Genomic DNA, 20,696 nt, shown 5'->3' on the forward strand with positions numbered 1-20,696 from the left:
ATAACACATTTAATAACATAAAACATAAGATAACATAAACATATAACATATTGATTCTAGCCTATTTTCCTTACCAAAGTTACTGGGATATGTGGATAGAGTTGGGACTTTTGGGACACTCCTAAAACCATATATAAAGGGTGAGTAGATTTGAAGAAAAGAGATGAAATGAAATGGATGGAAAGACTAAACCATTGAAAGTCACACTTACCAAAACTTATGTGCTCAAGAATTTAGATTTCCTAACCAAAATAAGAATGAGGTTAGGAGACTGAGTAGAAGACTAAGAGAAGGAAACATAACATAAAACAATGAGCTAGTGTTTTGGTTTACCTCGAAGACTTGAAAGACCAATCTACACCACAACCGAAATACTATAGAACCTCACTTCCCAAAGTATTTGATAAGCTTATGATTTTCCCAAACCAGGTGTTTACACTCTCACACTCACTTAACACTAGCAGCTTCTGAACTTAGAGCAAAAGGTGAATATTGGCTGGGTACTAGGTCCTATTTATAGAGTTTGGGAATGAAAGTATCTTGATTTTACTTGAATAAAAATAATGGCTTTTTAGGTGAAAATAATTTGAATAATCGTTCAGCAGAGGCTGAAGACTCGTTCAAAAGATGCTGGACTTATGAAGGAGTTTGAATGGCTGAAAGGAAAAGAATTCAAAAATGTTTGAAAACATGCTGGAGGAGGCGATATATCGCCCCTGTAGGCGATATATCGCCTGGGCCAGTATGCCCGAGGCGACCGTGCATCGTCTCGTGTTTTCCGTATCTACGTGCTGCGATATATCGCCCCCTATAGCTGCGATATATCGGCACACGCTGATTAATTAAACACGAAATTACACATTTTTAGCTAAGTTTGAATGGAGTAAACAGCCTTGACTAAGCCCTCAACGTAGTCAAAGCTGCTGACTGACCCTATAGCAATCAAACTTTACCCTTATTTAATTTAATCCTCCAAAATACTTAATCCTTAATTACCCATTCATAACATGTGCTTAAAATCTTATTGGTTGATATCTAAACCTTATAGTATAATAAATATAATTCTTAATATCAGTCATATAATCAAACCTTAGGTTATACTTAATATTCTTAAACTATAGGTTAAACTTAGAAAATGTATAAGTACTACTATGAGTGTCCAAATAATTCCCGGTCTGAACCAAAAATCCACAGTTACAAAGATAATACTATACATACTATAATACTACTAAACAATTAGCTAAGTAAAATTCTTGGACTCTACAAGTTCATAGTAACCTTGGGATTAAGATCATCGTGTATATGAATATCGTTTGATGTATTGGATTAATACTATGAAACGATGTTTAAACAAGTATTAAGAAATCACATCTGGTCCAGTACTATATATCACTATATATAAGTACATTCACTAAAGTGTCCTACTACACTAGTGAACCGAATCTAGGCTACTTGTATTCATAATACTAGCGAACTGTACTAGCAATAATTAAAATAAAGATTCCATAACTTTATTTTACTGCGAACTATTTCAAGTTTATTATCTTAATCTCGATCCTTTCATACCAATAAGAGATTAAGACCATATAGATAAACTTTGAATTTTTTTTATATTTACTTAATATTATCAACATAATATATGACATAGTCTATATATATATAATAATTCAGTACAATTATTTATTTCATTTAAAACATTTGTCAACTACAATTGTTTTAAGGGCACTATTCCCAACAATCTCCCACTTGCCCTAAAGCAAATTGAGGCATGTCTCTCAATGTGTCAATCACATTATCCTGAACAAATTTGTCTAACAAAGTCTTTGTTAACAATTTTGTAAGAAATTGTTTTGAAGTTATCTTCAAGATCATTACATCAATTATGTAAAATTGTCTTGAATTAAATGATACTTCGTTTCATGTATTTTACCCTTTCATGAATTCTAGTTCTTTTAGAATAGTTATATCTCCATTGCTTTAACAATGAGATACTAGTAGTTTATTCAAGTCTGAAACCGTTTCCAGAATGGTAAAGAACTCAACTAAATCAAATAGCCTATTTAACTGCTCGTAGCTGTTACTTTTAAGCTTCTATGGTGAAACATACAAATCTGAAATGTCCAATACATTTCCATATTAATGTGTCTCCTCCATAATTATTGAGATTGATTCTGATATCAATCTTTGAAGATTTCTACCAGGTTTAAAATCATTTTTATCCTTTGGGATTTTAGGTCACTACCTAAATACACAAACATATAATATGCATTATATTCAAGATACTCAATCCATCATTGGATCGACAACAACTTACTATTCCCACTATTTAACAAATGTCAATTTGAAGACATAACATTCAATATATTAAGCAGCCCATCACTGAGTTGTAAGAATACTGTCTCATGTCCTTCTTTTCTAGTAAAAGAATAAATGGACATTATTATTTAGATAATACATCCTTTGGGAAGGAAAAAAGCCTTTCTTGGATTTTTGTAAATTAAAGTATTTAAGCTTCTTATCTATATAAGTCGCTTGAGACAGTTCCAAAAGATTGTTCTTTCGATCTTTATAGATTTGAATGTATAGAACATTCTTGACTTTTCTAAATCTAATATTTAGAAATGTTCAGCTAACCATTTATTTTCTATTGATAATTTCTCTACATCATTCCCAATGATCAAAACGTTATAAATATTAAGAATAAGAATCACAACAGAATCTTTTTGGTCGAGATCTTCAAACAATTTTGTCATGTCAGCCATTCAGTAAAGATTACTTAGACATCCATTTAAATTAATCTCACAATACGTGCATAAAGCAATGGATAAGAGTATGCAAACAAATTTAAGCTTGGTTACAATAGAAGCTATTTATTCGAGTTATAAATTATTCTTTATGTTTATAGCCTTAGGCTATTAACCTTACTTGGAAAAGTCTGTACTTTATTCTGTTCTCCTCTTCATCTTGAATATCATGTTTCAAATTGAAGTTTAATGAACTTTAGTTGGATGTTCAAGAATCTAGATGTCATAGAATTCCAAATTCCATTTCTAGATTCATGGTGTTTCAACCATTGTTTTCTGTTAAAACATTTCATTACATACTAGTATGTGAATGAAATATAGTTGGATTGTGTTACACACAACTAACTAAACTTTATATTTGTAATGGAGTAGTTTCTAACTAACGCTCCTACTAAAATAATTCTTTACAGATTTGTGATATTCTCTAACGACCCGAATTTACTATTAAGGCTAAGTGCCTAGACTATAGTGCCTGAAGGGCATAATAGGATATACATGTTGAATTAATTGATTAAATGTGTGACTACATGACATGCATGATTTATATGATAATATGAAAAAATTTATATGCATGTTTACAAGTATTAAATATGCATGTGGGCCTGTTCTTGTTTATAAGGGAATACTTTTAATTTTTGTCCCGTTGAGGGCATATATGTGTTAAATGATTGAGACCACATTATTATGTGGATATATTTGCAATATTTGGCTTGAGGTGATCCTAGTGAATAGGTTAGCGGAATAGTCACAACGGGGTCCAATACCCGGCTCGGGGTGAGCCTAGGGGTATTTTGGGGACTTAGTGCGTACTTAGAATTTATTGGTTAACGTGGAATTATTTGGTGATTAATTGGGCATGTCGGGATTAATTGGGAATTTATAGGAATATTGGAGGATTAGTGGGAAATGGGACACAAAGCCTATTTTTCCCTTGAGGGGCTTTGATGGGAGATATTAAGGCAGGGGTATGGTGGTCATTTGGCAAGACGATAGACTTAATACTTTAGAAGCCTTTAGAAGCCAGAAATGTAGTGTCCCATAATATTTACTTAGCTATCTAGATAGTAGTAGTAGTAGTAGTTAGTTTGTAGTATGTTAGATTCCGTAGATTTTGATTCAATCCGGGACTTAGTTGAGAACTCATAGCAACAGTTATAGATTTTATAAGTTTAACCTATAGTTTAGAAATATTAATTATAACATAAGGTTTGATTAATATTGCTGGTCATAGAAATATTATTCATTATAACCTAAGGTTTAGATAGAATTAATAAGAGCATGACACTTGTCACAATCATGTTTTGTAATTACCTAACTAATTCTAAACTTTGGACCATAAAAACTGCTTATAGATAGACACTATTCTTAAGAAAACATACATACGAAACATTCATAATTCTATTAAAAACTATAAAGTAAATGTTGAAATACATAAAATTCAGGGTATGGGATCCCATTGTTTGAAAATAAAACATAATTTAAACCTTGAATAAATTTGTTACAAAACCAAGTGCGGAAAATACATAGAAACACAAAATAAAAGACTGAAACAACGTCGTCCTCGAATTGTTCACGCAGTCCACCAAATCCATTCATCCTCAATACACAATCTCAAGCTGCCAAGAATCTTTTCGCTGCCATAACTAGTTTGCTGCACATGTAAAATAAAGGAATGAGCCTAATGCCCAGCAAGGAAAATCTACTAAAAGCATAAAACATAAACATAAACATAAACATAAACTATAAACATAGGACTATACACTACAAGAAAAAATTCTTTTAATAAGACCAAAAATGTGTTATCAAAACATACCATAACACTTTTTGACGATTAAGACCGAGTATGTTATCGTAGGTCAGGGTACTTTACATAACACTTTATCATTGTTATACAGATGTGTTATTATACTGTCAACGATAACACACTTTCAATGTTATTTTAATAAATAGATAAGTATTTAATTATATTATTTATAGTCGATTATATAACACATTTCAATACTTATAAATTTGTGTTATACTACACTTTAGTATAACACATTTTTTGTGTTATATAATGAAGTTTGCATAACAAAATTCTTTACTTATAAAAAGTGTTATTGTAATAGATATTATAACACATTTTTCGTATTATTTTAATATTTAGATAAGTTTAAATTCTTATTATATATTCATTTATAGAAAATAGTTTGCATATCATAATTTTTAATGACCCAACTACTCTAGACTATGGACCATTAATGAAAACTTAAGCATAGACACTAATCCCTAATAATACTTACAAGTGAAATAATCATACTTTATTAAAAACTTGTAAAAACAAATGTTAAACTTAAATAAACTCAAAGCAGGATATGGGATCCCATTGTTTTAAAAAGGAAAAACATAACTTAATTGTAATAAAAAGGAGATTACATAAATAGGTGCGGAAAAAAATACACATAACCCATAAAACAAAGACTTCATCCTCGAAATCGAAACTCTCGACTCCTTGAATCCATTCCGCCTCAATACACATTCCCCAAGCATCCACGAACCTTTCCCGCCACTATTAGCTATTTTCCTGCACATATAAACATAAAGGAATGAGCCTAATGCCCAGCAAGGAAAATCTAACATATAGCCATATACATAAAAATTCATAATGCAACATAAAAACATACCATAACAATTATGACACATACATACTATAATGGCCATTATTACTTGGGGTCCCATAAACTAAACAAGTCATATGCCCATTAGATTAGTGGGGTCTTGCTAGCTAAGCAAGTCATATGCCCATAATCTATTTGGGGCTTGTTAGTTGTATAGGTCATATGCCCAAGTCTACAATCATACTTATCATAACATATTGCATAACATAAAATCATAAGATAACATATAAAAGCATTTAACACATAAATCCTATCCTATTTTCCTTACCAAAATAACCGAGATATGAGAACTGATTTGGGACCTTGGAACACTCCTAAAAACCATTTAAAATATGGTGAGTATATTGAAGAAAAGTGTAGAGTCCAAGAACTTTACTTAGCTAGTTAGATAATAGTATTATAGTAATTATAGTATTATCTTTATGACTATGGATTTTTGGTTCAAACTGGGATTTATTTGGACACTCATAGTAGTACTTGTAGATTTTCTAAGTTTAACCTATAGTTTAAGAATATTAATTTTAACCTAAGGTTTGATTAATATGACTGATATTGAGGATAATATTTATTATACTATAAGGTTTAAATAAGAACCAATAGGATTTTAAGCACATGTTATGTGTGGGTGATTAAGGATTAAGTATTTTGAGGATTAAATTTAATAAGGGTAAAATTTGAATGCTCTAAGGTCAGTCAGCAGCTTTGAAAACGTTTGAGGGCTTAGTCAAGGCTGTTTACTCAATTTGAATTAAGATAAAAATGTGTAATTTCGTGTTTAAATAATCAGCGTATGCCGATATATCGCAGCACGTAGATACGGAAAACACGAAACGATGCACGTTTGCCTCGGGCATAATGGTCCAGGCGATACATCGCCTATAGGGGGCGATATATCGCCTCCTTCGGCATATTTTGAATGTTTTCAAAATCGTTTCCCATTCAAACCTTCAACCTCTTGATAAGTCCAGCACCTTTCTGAACGAGTCTTCAGCCTATGCTGAACGATAATTCAAATTATTTTCACTTAAAAAGCCATTATTTTTAGTCAAGTTAAATTAAGATCCTTTCATTCCTAAACTCTATAAATAGGACCTAGTACCCAGCCATTATTCATCTTTTGCTCTAAGTTCAGAGGCTGCAAGTTGTTAGGTGAGTGTGAGAGAATAAACACTTGGGTTGGGAATCATAAGCTTGATCATCATAAGCTTATCAAACACTTGGGGAAGTAAGGTTTTATAGTATTTCGGTTCGAGGTTTAGATTGGTCTTTCAAGTCTTCAAGGTATTTCCACACCTTAGTTCATTGGTATTATTTTATTTTAAGTTCTCATAATCTTCTACTCATCCTTCTAACCTTAATATTTATTTTGGTTAGGAAATCTATGAACTTGCACATAAGTTTTTGGTAAGTATTTTCTCAATGGTTTAGTCCTTCCATTCCTTTCATTTCTCTTCTTCACTATACTCACTCTTTTTCAAATGGTTCTTAGGAGTGTTCCAAAGTCCCAACTCTATCCTCATACCCCGGTATTTTGGTAAGGAAAATAGGATAGAATCTATATGTTATATGCTTATGTTATCTTATGTTTTTATGTTAGGAAATATGTTATGATATGTATGTTTGTAGGCTTGGGCATATGACCCATATGACTAACAAGCCCCAAATAGATTATGGGCATATGACCTACTTAGCTAGTAGGACCCCACTAATGTAATGGGCATATGACTTGTTTAGTCTATGGGACCCCAAGTAATAATGGCCATTATAGTATGTGTATGATATAAGTGTTATGTTATGTTTTTATGTTTCTTATGAAATTTATGTTTATGAACTATGTGTTAGATTTTCCTTGCTGGGCATTAGGCTCATTCCTTTTTGTTTATATGAGCAGGAAAATAGTCTTAGTGGCGAGAAAGGTTCTTGGATGTTTGGAGAATGTGTATTGAGGTAGAATGGATTCAAGAGTCGAGCGTTACGATTCGAGGATGTAGTTTTGTTTTTATGGTTTTTACATGTATTTTTCCGCAATTGTTATGTAATCCCTTTTTATTTTAGTGTTTATGTTTTGTTTTGTTTTTAAAACAATGGGATCCCATATCCTAACCTAAATTTTATGTAAGTTTAACTCTTATTTTTTACAAGTTTCTTAATAAAGTTATGGTATTTTCACTTGTAAGTTTTATTAAGGATTAGTATGTATAGTTTTCGTTAATGGTCCAAAAGTGTAGCGTAGTTGGGAAATTACAAAAAGGGATGAAAGTGAAGAAGGAACTATACTATCAAAATATACTTACCAAAAACCTTGTGCTTAAGAACTTAGATTTCCTAACCAAGAATAAGAATAAGGTTAGTATACTGAGTAGAAGACTATGAGAACTTTAAAGAATATAATACAGAAATGGACTAGAGTTTGGGATACCTTGAGTACTTCTAAACCTTGAACCGAAATGTGAATAGAACCTTACTTCCCAAGTGTTTTGGTAAGCTTATAGTGATCAAGCTTATAATTCCCAACCCAAGTGTTTACCCTCTCACACTAACCTAGCAACTTGTAGCCTCTGAACTTAGAGTAATAGATGAATAAATGGCTTGGTACTAGGTCCTATTTATAGAGTTTAGGAATGAAAAGATCTTCAATTAACTTGAATAAAAATAATGGCTTTTTAAGTGAAAATCATTTGAATTATCGTTCAGCAGAGGCTAAAGACTCGTTTAGAAAGATGCTGGACTTATCAAGAGGTTAAGGATATGAATGAGAACGTTTTTGAAAACTTTCAAAAACACACTGAAGGAGGCGATATATCGCCTGGGCCATTATGCCCGAGGCAATCGTGCAACGTTTCGTTTTTCGTATCTTCGTACTGCGATATATCGCCCCTATAGCTGCGATATTTCGGCATACGCTGAATATTTAAACACGAAATTACACATTTTTAGCTTAATTCAAATTGAGTAAACAACCTTGACTAAGCCCTCAAACGTTTTCAAAGCTGTTGACTGACCTTAGAGCATTCAAATTTTACCCTTATTAAATTTAATCCTCAAAATACTTAATCCTTAATCATCCATACATAACATGTGCTTAAAATCCTATTGGTTCTTATTTAAACCTTATAGTATAATAAATATTATCCTCAATATCAGTCATATTAATGAAACCTTAGGTTAAAATTAATATTCCTAAACTATAGGTTAAACTTAGAAAATCTACAAGTACTACTATGAGTGTCCAAATAAATCCCGGTCTGAACCAAAAATCCACAGTCATAAAGATAATGATATTATTACTATTATACTACTATCTAACTTAGCTAAGTAAAGTTCTTGGACTCTACATAATTTTATGCTTATAAACCAGTGTCATTGTAAAAGATACAATAACACATTTTTTGTATTATTCTAATATTTGTATAAGCTTGAATTATTAATATATAAACTTGTACATTATAATTATTTTTTTATTTCTTTAATTCAAATCTGCTTCATTTAATATACTTAAGACACCATTAACATTGTACAAATATATTTTTGAGTACCAATTATATGGTTCATAACACATAACCAAATAATTGTGTCAAAATACATTCAAGATTATCTAAAAAATAATCCAAAAGTCTTGTGATATTCAACATTGCCTAATTAATATAAACAAAACATTCTCACAATAGTCAACAAAATAGTCTTAAATAACTGCATATTCAAAAGTAAAGGTAGGAATTCATGATCTTCCAAATGCCAGCACAACAAAGCCTTCCAAATCAGATTTTCTTTTGCACTTCACTTGTTGAATCTGGTAAATAAAACATGTAATGACCCAACTACTCTAGACTTTTGGACCATTAACGAAAACTATACATAAACACTAATTCTTAATAACACTTGCAAGTGATAAGATCATAACTTTATTAAAACTTAAAAAAACAAAGGTCAAACTTACATAAAATTTAAGTTAGGATATGGGATCCCATTGTTTTAAAACCAAAACATGACATAATGATAATTTAAAAAAAAAAAAAGAGATTACATAATAAAATGCGAAAAAATACATATAAAAACCATAAGAACAAAAACTACATCCTCGAATCGAAACTCTCGGCTCTTTGAATACATTCCGCCTCAATACACATTCCCCAAGCTTCCAAGAACCTTACCCGCCAATAACACTATTTTCCTGCACATATAAACAAAAAGGAGTGAGCCTAATGCCCAGCAAGGAAAATCTAACATATAGCCATATACATACAAATTCATAATGCAACATAAAAACATACCATAACACTTAAGTCACATACATACTATAATGGCCATTATTACTTGGGGTCCCATAAACTAAACAAGTCATATGCCCATTAGATTAGTGGGGTCTTGCTAGCTAAACAAGTCGTATGCCCATAATCTATTTGGGGCTTGTTAGTCATATAGGTCATATGCCCAAGTCTACAATCATACTTTTCATAACATATTGCATAACATAAAATCATAAGATAACATATAAAAGCATTTAACACATAAATCCTATCCTATTTTCCTTACCAAAATAACCGGGATATGAGAACTAATTTGGGACCTTGGAACACTCCTAAAAACCATTTAAAATATGGTGAGTATAAATGAAGAAAAGGGATGAAAGTGAAGAAGGATCTATGCTATATACTTACCAAAAACCTTGTGCTTAAGAACTTGGATTTCCTTACCAAGAATAAAAATAAGGTTAGAATGAGTAGAAGACTATGAGAACTTAAAGAACATAATATAGAAATGGACTAGAGTTTGGAAATACCTTGAAGACTTATATGATCAATCTAAACCTTGAACCGAAATGTGAATAAACCTTACTTCCCCAAGTGTTTGATAAGCTTATAATTCCCAACCCAAGTGTTTACACTCTCACACTCACCTAGTAACTTGCAGCCTCTAAACTTAGAGTAATAGATGAATAAATGGCTAGGTACTAGGTCCTATTTATAGATTTTAGGAATGAAAAGATCTTCATTTAACTTGAATAAAAATAATGGCTTTTTAAGTGAAAATAATTTGAATTATCGTTCAGCAGAGGCTCAACACTCGTTCAGAAAGGTGCTGGACTTATCAAGAGGTTGAAGGTTTGAATGGAAAACGTTTTTGAAAACTTTCAAAATATGCTGAGGGAGGCGATATATCGCCCCCTGTAGGCGATATATCGCCTGGGCCATTATGCCCGAGGCAATCGTGCAACGTTTCGTTTTTCGTATCTTCGTACTGCGATATATCGCCCCCTAAAGCTGCGATATATCGGCATACGCTGAATATTTAAACATGAAATTACACATTTTTAGCTTAATTCAAATTGAGTAAACAGCCTTGACTAAGCCCTCAAACGTTTTCAAAGCTGCTGACTGACCTTAGAGCATTCAAATTTTACCCTTATTAAATTTAATCCTCAAAATACTTAATCCTTAATCACCCATACATAACATGTGCTTAAAATCCTATTGGTTCTTATTTAAACCTTATAGTATAATAAATATTATCCTCAATATCAGTCATATTAATGAAACCTTAGGTTAAAATTAATATTCCTAAACTATAGGTTAAACTTAGAAAATCTACAAGTACTACTATGAGTGTCCAAATAAATCCCGGTCTGAACCAAAAATCCACAGTTATAAAGATAATACTATTATTACTATTATACTACTATCTAACTTAGCTAAGTAAAGTTCTTGGACTCTACAAAACATAAAAGAAAAACTAATGAGGTCATGAAATATCATACCATTCATCTAAAATAGTCAATAATACTATCATAATCTTGGATTGCATATTGGTTAATGTTGAACAAACATTTGTACTAGTAAAAAAAAAATATCCAATCAAGAAAGAATCTATTATTTCTAACCAAAAAATTATTCACTGGTTTAAAAAGGCATGTCATGTGTAAAATGTTTGTGTGCACATATCATCAGAGAGAATAGAGAATGAATGAACTAAACTTTATCGAAATATATGCAAGTGTTGAATATTTGTGATTCAACACTTGTAATGAGCTAAAAATTAGAGTAAGACTAACAAACTCATAGAAAACCACATCAGATCTATCAGCTACAACTTAATAGATAAATTTTGTAGTAATAAAATCATTTATAGCTAATTTCTAGATAAATTTTGTACTAAAGGATTCAATTTAATTGTAGTAATAAAATCATTTATAGCTAATTTCTAGATAAATTTTGTACTAAAGGATTCAATTTAATTGATGAAGAACAGAGAAACAATAGTCTTTACAACACAAAAGCTACAAAAAATCATGATCATAAAAATATTAAATTGCAATGCAATAAATCCAATATGTTAGTAATACTCCACAACTTAGGCTCTTTTATCTAGGAAGAGAGCTAAGTGAAACCTACAGGACCTAGAATCTTAATCAACAAGAAGGTGAAGATTGTTTTATAAAATAAACAAGGCTTATAATCAAAGACCAAATATATAAATTTCAAGTCATGCTAAGTAAAGCTAATTTCAGCAACCATGCTAAGTAAAGGTAAGACCATTTTGCCTCAAAACCTCCAAACAAGATCAAATCAGACAACACAAACAAACAAAAAAATCAAGAACAACACCATAAGAGGGCAATCTTTTTCAATCTACTATCAACAATCAAATATTACAAGGTCTTAAACCAATTTTATATGCAGTTTATTCAAAATCATGGTAATACTATCTGCATTCAAAATGAAAATTTGGAGTATCTACCAATTAAGTTTCTCATCCTTATCTTGAGCTTGGTTTAGGAGCTTCAGATAATGCAAGACAAGACTACTATATTTTGAATCAAGTTTAGAACCATACCAGAATTTTGTTCACGTGATTGCATTATCAAAGAAAATTCCAAGAAAAGCACTAGCAAACATAAACCATCTCTATGGGTTTGTAAAGATGCAGATGAGAACATGCATATGTTCACCTTATATACATTAAGAGAATCTTAAACCATCATAGAAAGATAATCATAGTTCAATATACTGACCTCCGATTTTCCAATCAAAAGAAACTTTTTGAAAATCTTAGGAATGGTTTCTTGAACATCTCATTGGTTAAATATTGAGCCTCACCTTAAGCATCTAATGATGTTGCACCAGGTATATCTATCAAACCAAAATAAAAAAAAATCAGAGAAATCCTCATATACATGGAAAACCAAAGAACAGAGAACCAAATGTCACTTGAGCTTGTGAAATTACAATATCCATCTAAATATGTATGTGCCTTTTATACCTAAGGAAAATCTGAGTGAAAGTATACCTTAGACTTTTATTGAAGACTCAAATTCCTAAAATCAACAAGCAAAACAGTGAGTGAAAGTATACCTTTGGCTTTTATTGAAGACTCAAATTTCTAAAATCAGCAAGTAAAACAATGATTTTATGTCTAAAAGCAACAACTCAATAGATCAAAATTTTCATATGATGATCCAAATATAATATAATGAAAGAAAAAACTGCCACAGTATACTTCTATGAAAAAGAAAAAGAAAAAAAAAACAAGCTTCGTTGAACCAATGAACAAGTTTCTTCCTCTGTTTTCCTCTTGCTTTTTCTCTCCTTGCACTGATTTTTCACATAGATCAGTTCAGCTAGAAACTCAAGCAATACCAAGATATTCAATATAGAGTTGAACATTCAATTTGAATTGAAAAAATTCCTTTAATGCAAAAAACATACAAATTTCTTATATATGACATTAAGTCATCTAAGCATAATAAGAACCATGAAATCATTATCACATATCGATCAGGTTATCAATTCATCAAAAAAATTTAACTTTAAATGAGTACAGGATGAAACTAGACATGCCCAAGCCTCTATAATCAGTCCTCCACATGCATACCATAATAGCTTAAACCAAACCACAAAAGGCAACATCAAACAAGAAGTTGTTTTCAAATCACTCCATGCATAAGAGCACTCTCCCATTTCCCTAGTGCTTCATGGTATTCTCCATTCTTTTAAAACATAAATTCATTATGCATAAAGAAATACAATATATATTAATATATATGTATATGTATAAATATATATTAAAGACTAATAGAGACACCTTGTTCACAAGAATATCCTTTTACTTATCAAGGAAGACCTTTGTCTCTTCAACGGCTCTCAAAACCTCAAATAGCACCTTATGCTCTTGTGAGTTGGGTGCTACGTAGAACACATGACCAATCTAATTATCTAAACTTTTCTGTCAAAGTACGCAAAATAATAACTAAAGCAAAGACCAAACCTAAAGGAGTTGTTAAATCAGATTGTACTGTCTTGTTTTTAAAGGAAAATATTCAAGTCAAATCAATATAACTCAGCCAAATTATGATATCATATATGAGCACTCTAACAACAAAAATGAAACCAAAGAAATCATTCTAAAAAATCATTGCAAATTACTCTACAACATGCTTTCTATGAGAGCTTCTTTTAGCTTAATGTTTAAATTTAAAGCACCCTTGACAAGCCATGTAACGAAACACTCTTTTCTTGACAAATGAATTCTTTGCACATTTTGTAAACAGAGTTAACAAATAGTTAGACTTCGTATGAACATTTGATACCTAACAAATAGTCAATAAATTTCAATAAGAATGCTACCAGTAATTGCATTCCTTACCTACTCCAGGTCAGCATCCAAATTTTATTATTCTAGCTATTAAAATAGGTAGACTGACATAAACAGACATTTACTACACATGCAATATAGTTATAGTTCCTACAATTTTAAGAAGCCAACTAAGTAACTGCATCTTACGAAATAAGAAACTAGAAAAATAAATGGCACATAATATGCCAAATACAAACAAATAAAATACCATCAAAAACCAATGAAAAGTGATCATATTTAATAAGCCATTCAAGAACCAAAGCAAAACTATGAAAGAAAAACAAATAGCTTCTTGTAGCTTAATGTTTAAATTTAAAGCTACCCTTTTGCTCGAAAAAGTGAAAAATAAAATGACTAAACCATTTTTAATAGTTGAAATTTGTGTACCTAATGGTCACTGCTTCTTCAATTAGAGTGCTGAGTATCCTGGTTCATAATTATGCATATATAATATTGTTATTATTAGAAACATTCATATTAGAAATTTAAAATATTCCAAGAATAATGTGTAAGTACTAAAAAAAGTCATGGGAAAATCAGCCCCCAAAGAAAGCATATAAAGTAATTCTTTTAAACTGAAAAACAGAGTAATTCTTGTAAACATAAAAGAAAAGTTGAGCAAAAACATAAATTTTTAGGCATCCAAAACCAGGAACAAACTTAAAACGATGAAAACTTGGTTCGATCAATTCAAAACTAAAACAGAAGATAGACTCAGTTCATTGTTGTGACTGTTAGACATAAATAATACGATCGTTGGTTGTAATTCCTTATATCGTTGCCCTGCATTGACCAATAAGAATTTAGTACTTTGTCTTCTTAATATTAATTAGCATATCATTTAGTCATATTGTTTTCATTATTTCCATATGTATAGATTAGATTTTTCAGCCATAAATACTGATAAAAAATAACTAAAATGACAATTAGACAAGTTATACTAATATATAACCAGCCAAAATTATTCAAGTGAGGTATATAATAAGCATATATAACTATATGGCCCAACCAAAGAAGTTCCAACTAATTACCAAGTGGGATGCTACCATAAATTTTTAAATTATATTTTAAGAGAATCATAGTAGACTTAAATGCCACAAATAAAAAACAGCTTCTTATTCAAGGCTTAAAAGTTAAACTAAAATGCCACAAACACAGGACAAAACATTATTTATTAAAGTGAACATCAAGGACCCAACACAATAATGTATATACCGTAAGCCATGAGAAAGAGATCTTAGAACAAATTAAGGTAACAATAAGCTGATTCACAAATGAAAAATCATTTACCAATTTGGCAAATTAATTTAAAAAATTAACAAAATGTAAAGTCATTCTATTATTTATATGAAATTTGGAAAGCCACTGTATTATTTAAGAAAAAGTAAGACCACAAATAATAAATAATACCGATCACAAATTTAAAAATATAATATGCATATACAACAATAGTACCCAAAAAAAAACAAGCATAATTTGATATTGCATTGTAAAGTAGTCATTGGCATATTCCCTGCAAAGAAATCTAATATTGTCATCTAGTGCCACTCCCACCCATGTATGAACTATTAATCTATATCATTATAAAAAATGACACAATGTGGTACGCAACTTTTAAAGAGAAAAAATGACTGATACATTAAAAAAATTAGTATTCCATCAAGGATAAATAAATTGGCCGACTAAATTGCTAGCTAGATTTTTCAAAATGAAATAATAAAACTAGAAGTATAAACAGATTATCCATTAAGTCAATAAAATTTGTTACATTTTTTTTTCAATATTTTGGCTTAATAGTAATTAAGAGTAAGACCCTTTCTATCCAAGTTGATATAACAACTTGATCTCAAGATTAAGCTAAACATGCTTGAGATACTCCCTATAGCTCTAATGTATAGACATTTATATGGTGAGGATGGTTGTGACAGGCATGTGTCAGAGAATTCAAATGCCTCAAAGTTGAGTTCAATAAAGAGTTCTCCTTTCACGCATCTAATTGATTCGTCATTCTTGCCTAATCCATTACAAAATTACCAAAACCAATACAAACGAACCATTCCAAAACATATATATAAGCAAAAAAGCTACTGCACCAGAGTAACAAGGGATATCTCCAAAAGTAACATAAATAAAATGGAAAGAATTCAAAAAAAACAAACAAACAAACAAACACATACATGCTATGCCAAGGAAGTGTTTGTGACCAACTAAGACCAAAAACTTAATATAGGTGTTGCGGTAAACAAGTCAGACAATTCAAATGCCTCAAATGTTTTGAGTTCATGAAAGGAGTTTTTGTTCTCCTTTTCACACATCTAATTGAATCATCATTCTTGCCAATTCCAAACACAGCAAATCGAAATTAATAAATCACTTGAAAAAAATCTAAAATATAGGTAGGAAAATGTTAGCATTTCAAAATAAAAGGCATTCCACCAGAGCAACTATAAAGACCTAAAATCCCATTAGCCAAAACTTAGAAAGGACAAACTAGAAAAGAAGCTAGTGGCCAATAGTGTTTGACAAATGGGAAAATTCAGATCCATAGTAAAGGGATATGCCCTAGGAAGAAATTTAAAGTGGTAAAACTGGGAAGGTCTCAAAATGAAAACCCTTAAAAGACCTTCCCAAATCAGCATATTGCTCTTGCGTAGCTATGACTCAACACACTTCCATGATTGAGGAAGGGGATCCTAAGGGCTGAGCTTAACAAAAATTATTACTTAAAACAATGAAGAAATCGAATGAGAAGTTCTCCTTCACACATCAAATTGATTTGTCATTCTTGCCCAATCCAATGCCCATTTACCAGAAACAGTATGATCAAACTATTCTTAGTTAAAACCATCTTAGAAATAGTCGAAACATATATAAACAAACCAAAAAACCTACAATTGGATTCGTCCAATAGACGTTCACATTCAAAGTAAAAAGGAATATCCTCAGGAGAAATATGAAATGGATAAAATGGAAAGAATTCTCAATACAAAAAGAGAAATAAGCATGTAGATGATGTACCATTCATGAAAATCAACCGCAAAGGAAAAAAGCACAGAACTACAAACTCCTACAAACTCTCTCCCTTTCCTCTCGACCTCTTCTCCTCTTCTTCCTTGTTTATTTTTTCAAATTAAAACCTAGATTCAAGCCCGTAATCTTCAAGTCAGCAAATCGTAATAAAATTTGAAAAATAATCATAAAAAACTGTAGAATAACAATGATAGATCAGAAAAAAATTACAAACCACAAACCCTAATCCTAAACAAAATTAGAAATAGATTGAAAAAAATCATATGAGGGAGAGATGATGAAAGAGATAAGGGAATAAGAGGAGATGAGATACAGATGTACCTGAATAAAGCTTGGAGGGAGCTCAGAAGCCATTGATGATTGAGGAGAGAGTTTGGCTCTTGTATGGCTACAGGAAGAAGAAAGAGAAGAAATGGAAATATGTTTTAAAAAGTTTTAAAAGTGTGAAAATCCTGTTTTAAAAATTAATAAATTTCAATTCAAATTTAAAAAAATTAAAATGAGAATATCGAACACATTTTCTTGTGTTGTTTTGAAATTTATAATTATTTAATGATAAAAGTGTTTAAATCAAGTTTACCGAACAGACCCTATATTTATTATAATACTTTTTTTTATTCCGTTTATTCTTTTCTTTTATTGTACCGCTTATTTCATTCACCTATTATAATACTTTTATAATAAAATTATGATCATGTGTTGTAGAAAGTACTACTATGAGTGTCCAAATAATTCCCGGTCTGAACCAAAAATCCACAGTTACAAAGATAATACTATAAATACTATAATACTACTATCTAACTAGCTAAGTAAAGTTCTTGGACTCTACAATTCTCCCCTACTAAAAAGAATTTCGTCCTCGAAATTTACTTACCAAATAATTCCGGATACCGGCCTTGCATGTCCTCCTCCAACTCCCACGTTGCCTCTCATTCAGAACTATTACTCCATAGGACTTTGACTATAGGAAAGTTCTTGGACCGTAACTGCTTCATCCCTCTGTCTAGGATGCTAACCGATCGTCCCTCGTAACTCAAGTCTTTCTGGAGTGCTATCGTATCGTACTTGAGGACGTGAGATGGGTCTGACACATAGTTGCGTAGCATTGAAATGTGGAGCACGTTGTGACTATCGGCTAGTGCTGGTGGTAGGGCTAGTCTATACGCAACTGGTCCCACTTTTTCCAATATCTCAAAAAGACCTATGAATCGGGGACTAAGCTTGCCTTTCTTCCCGAACCGCTTGACACCTTTCATAGAAGATATCTTCAGGAAGACTTGATCTCCAGCTTGGAACTCCACATTGCGTCGCTTGGTATCCGCATAGCTTTTCTGACGGCTTTGAGCAGCAAGCATACGCTGTCTAGTAAGCGCTACTGCTTCTTGAGCTTGTCTAACAGCTTCGGGGCCTAGAAGCTGCCTTTCTCCTACCTCGTCCCAGTGTAACGGTGATCGGCACCTTCTTCCATACAGCAACTCATAAGGTGCCATCCCGATTATTGACTGGTAGCTGTTGTTGTACGAGAACTCGATCAGCGGCAGGTACTTATTCGATGATCCTCCGAAATCAAGTACACACGCGCGTAGCATATCCTCTAAAATCTGAATCGTACGCTCGGACTGCCCATCTGTCTGAGGATGGAAAGTTGTACTAAGACTTAACTTAGTACCCATAGCTTGCTGTAAACTTCCCCAAAATCTTGACGTAAACACTGATCCTCTATGTAACACTATCGTCTTGGGGATTCCATGCAACCGTACAATCTCTTGGATGTAGATGTCTGCATATTGGTCTGCCGTGTATGAAGTTCTAACAGGCAGGAAATGAGCCGACTTGGTTAGTCTATCTATCACTATCCAAGAGGAATCATGCTGCTTATTCGTCTTTGGCAGACCCATCACGAAGTCTATGGCTATATCGTCCCACTTCCATTCTGGTACGCTAAGCGGTTGCAATAAACCTGCAGGGCACTGATGCTCCGCTTTCACTTGTGGCATACCAGACACTTAGATACATACTCCGCTATGTCCTTCTTCATCTCTGGCCACCAATAGATTGCCTTGATGTCATGAGTCATCTTGGTAGACCCTGGATGAACTGAGTACGGGCTGCTGTGCGCTTCTTCCAGAATCGTCTTCTTAATACTTTGATCATTTGGCATGCATACCCGATCCTTATATCTCAATAAGCCTTGGCTAGATATTGAGAAATCGGTATTCTTGCCTTCTCTGACTGCTTCCATATGTGGTGCTAGCGATTCATCATGTCTCTGACCAATCCGTATGTCCTCTAGCAGATTCGATTGGATAGACAAGTTAGCCAGCTTGCCTATATCTACTTCTATTCCTGCACTAATCAGCTCCTGCTGTAGCGGCTTTTCTATTCCGGCTAAAGCTGCTAAATTCCCATAACTTTTCCTACTAAGTGCATCGGCAACTACGTTCGCCTTTCCCGGGTGGTATAGGATTTCGCAGTCGTAATCCTTTACTAACTCTAACCACCTGCGCTGCCTCATGTTGAGCTCCTTCTGAGTAAAGAAGTACTTTAAACTTTTGTGGTTCGTATAAATCTCGCACCGTTCTCCGTAAAGATAATGGCGCCAGATTTTTAACGTAAAGACCACCGCTGCCAACTCCATATCGTGAGTTGGATAGCACTATTCGTACTCCTTTAGCTGTCGTGAGGCATAGGCTATCACCTTGTCATTTTGCATCAGCACACAACCCAATCCTTGCTTCGATGCATCGCAGTAGACAACGAACTTATCGTTGGTTGTTGGTACACTGAGTACTGGTGTTGAGCAAAGCTTATCTTTAAGCAACTGGAAGCTTTCTTCACACTTATCGTTCCAGTTAAACTTTTGTTGCTTCGGGGTCAGGTTGGTGAGCGGAGTGGCTATCTTTGAAAAGCCCTCTACAAACTTCCTATAATAACCTGCTAGCTCTAAGAAGCTTCTTACATCTGATGCGTTCTTTGGTGTGGGCTAATCCTTCACGGCCTCTACCTTTGATGGATCTACTGCAACTCCATCTTTTGATATAATGTGCCCGAGGAACGCCACTTGCGAAAGCCAAAACTCGAATTTCTTGAACTTTGCATAGAGTTGATGCTCGTTCAATCGTGTCAAAATCATCCTCAAATGTTCCTCGTGCTCTACTTCATCCTTGGAGTATACTAAGATATCGTCGATGAATACAACGACGAATTTATCTAAGTAATCCTTGAAGACCCTATTCATTAAGTCCATAAACGCGGCTGGTGCGTTAGTAAGACCAAAAGACATAACCAAGAACTCGTAATGTCCATAACGAGTCCTAAAGGTTTTCTTAGGAATATCTTCTCCCTTTACCTTGAGCTGATGATATCCTGACCGTAAATCGATCTTAGAAAATACAGTCGCGCCTCGGAGTTGATCAAATAAATCATCAATTCGAGGTAGTGGGTACTTGTTCTTAATCGTTACTTTGTTCAGCTCACGATAGTCTATGCACATCCGCATACTTCTATCCTTCTTCTTCACGAATAGTACCGGAGCTCCCCATGGTGAATGGCTTGGCCTAATAAAACCCAAGTC

At 32.6% G+C, this 20,696-nt stretch overlaps 1 non-coding gene and 1 pseudogene across 1 annotated transcript; both read right to left on the reverse strand.

The window, feature by feature from the left end:
- Positions 1 to 16,015: 16,015 nt before the first annotated feature.
- Positions 16,016 to 16,111, reverse strand: LOC133828417 (small nucleolar RNA Z266; annotated as a pseudogene).
- Positions 16,112 to 16,329: 218 nt separating this feature from the next.
- Positions 16,330 to 16,434, reverse strand: LOC133828411 (small nucleolar RNA Z266). The gene has a single exon (XR_009891030.1). It is a non-coding gene; the product is annotated as a small nucleolar RNA Z266 (small nucleolar RNA).
- Between the last annotated feature and the right edge of the window lie 4,262 nt (positions 16,435 to 20,696).

This window comes from Humulus lupulus, chromosome 3 (genome assembly GCF_963169125.1).
Source record: "Humulus lupulus chromosome 3, drHumLupu1.1, whole genome shotgun sequence".
Lineage (NCBI taxonomy): Eukaryota > Viridiplantae > Streptophyta > Magnoliopsida > Rosales > Cannabaceae > Humulus > Humulus lupulus.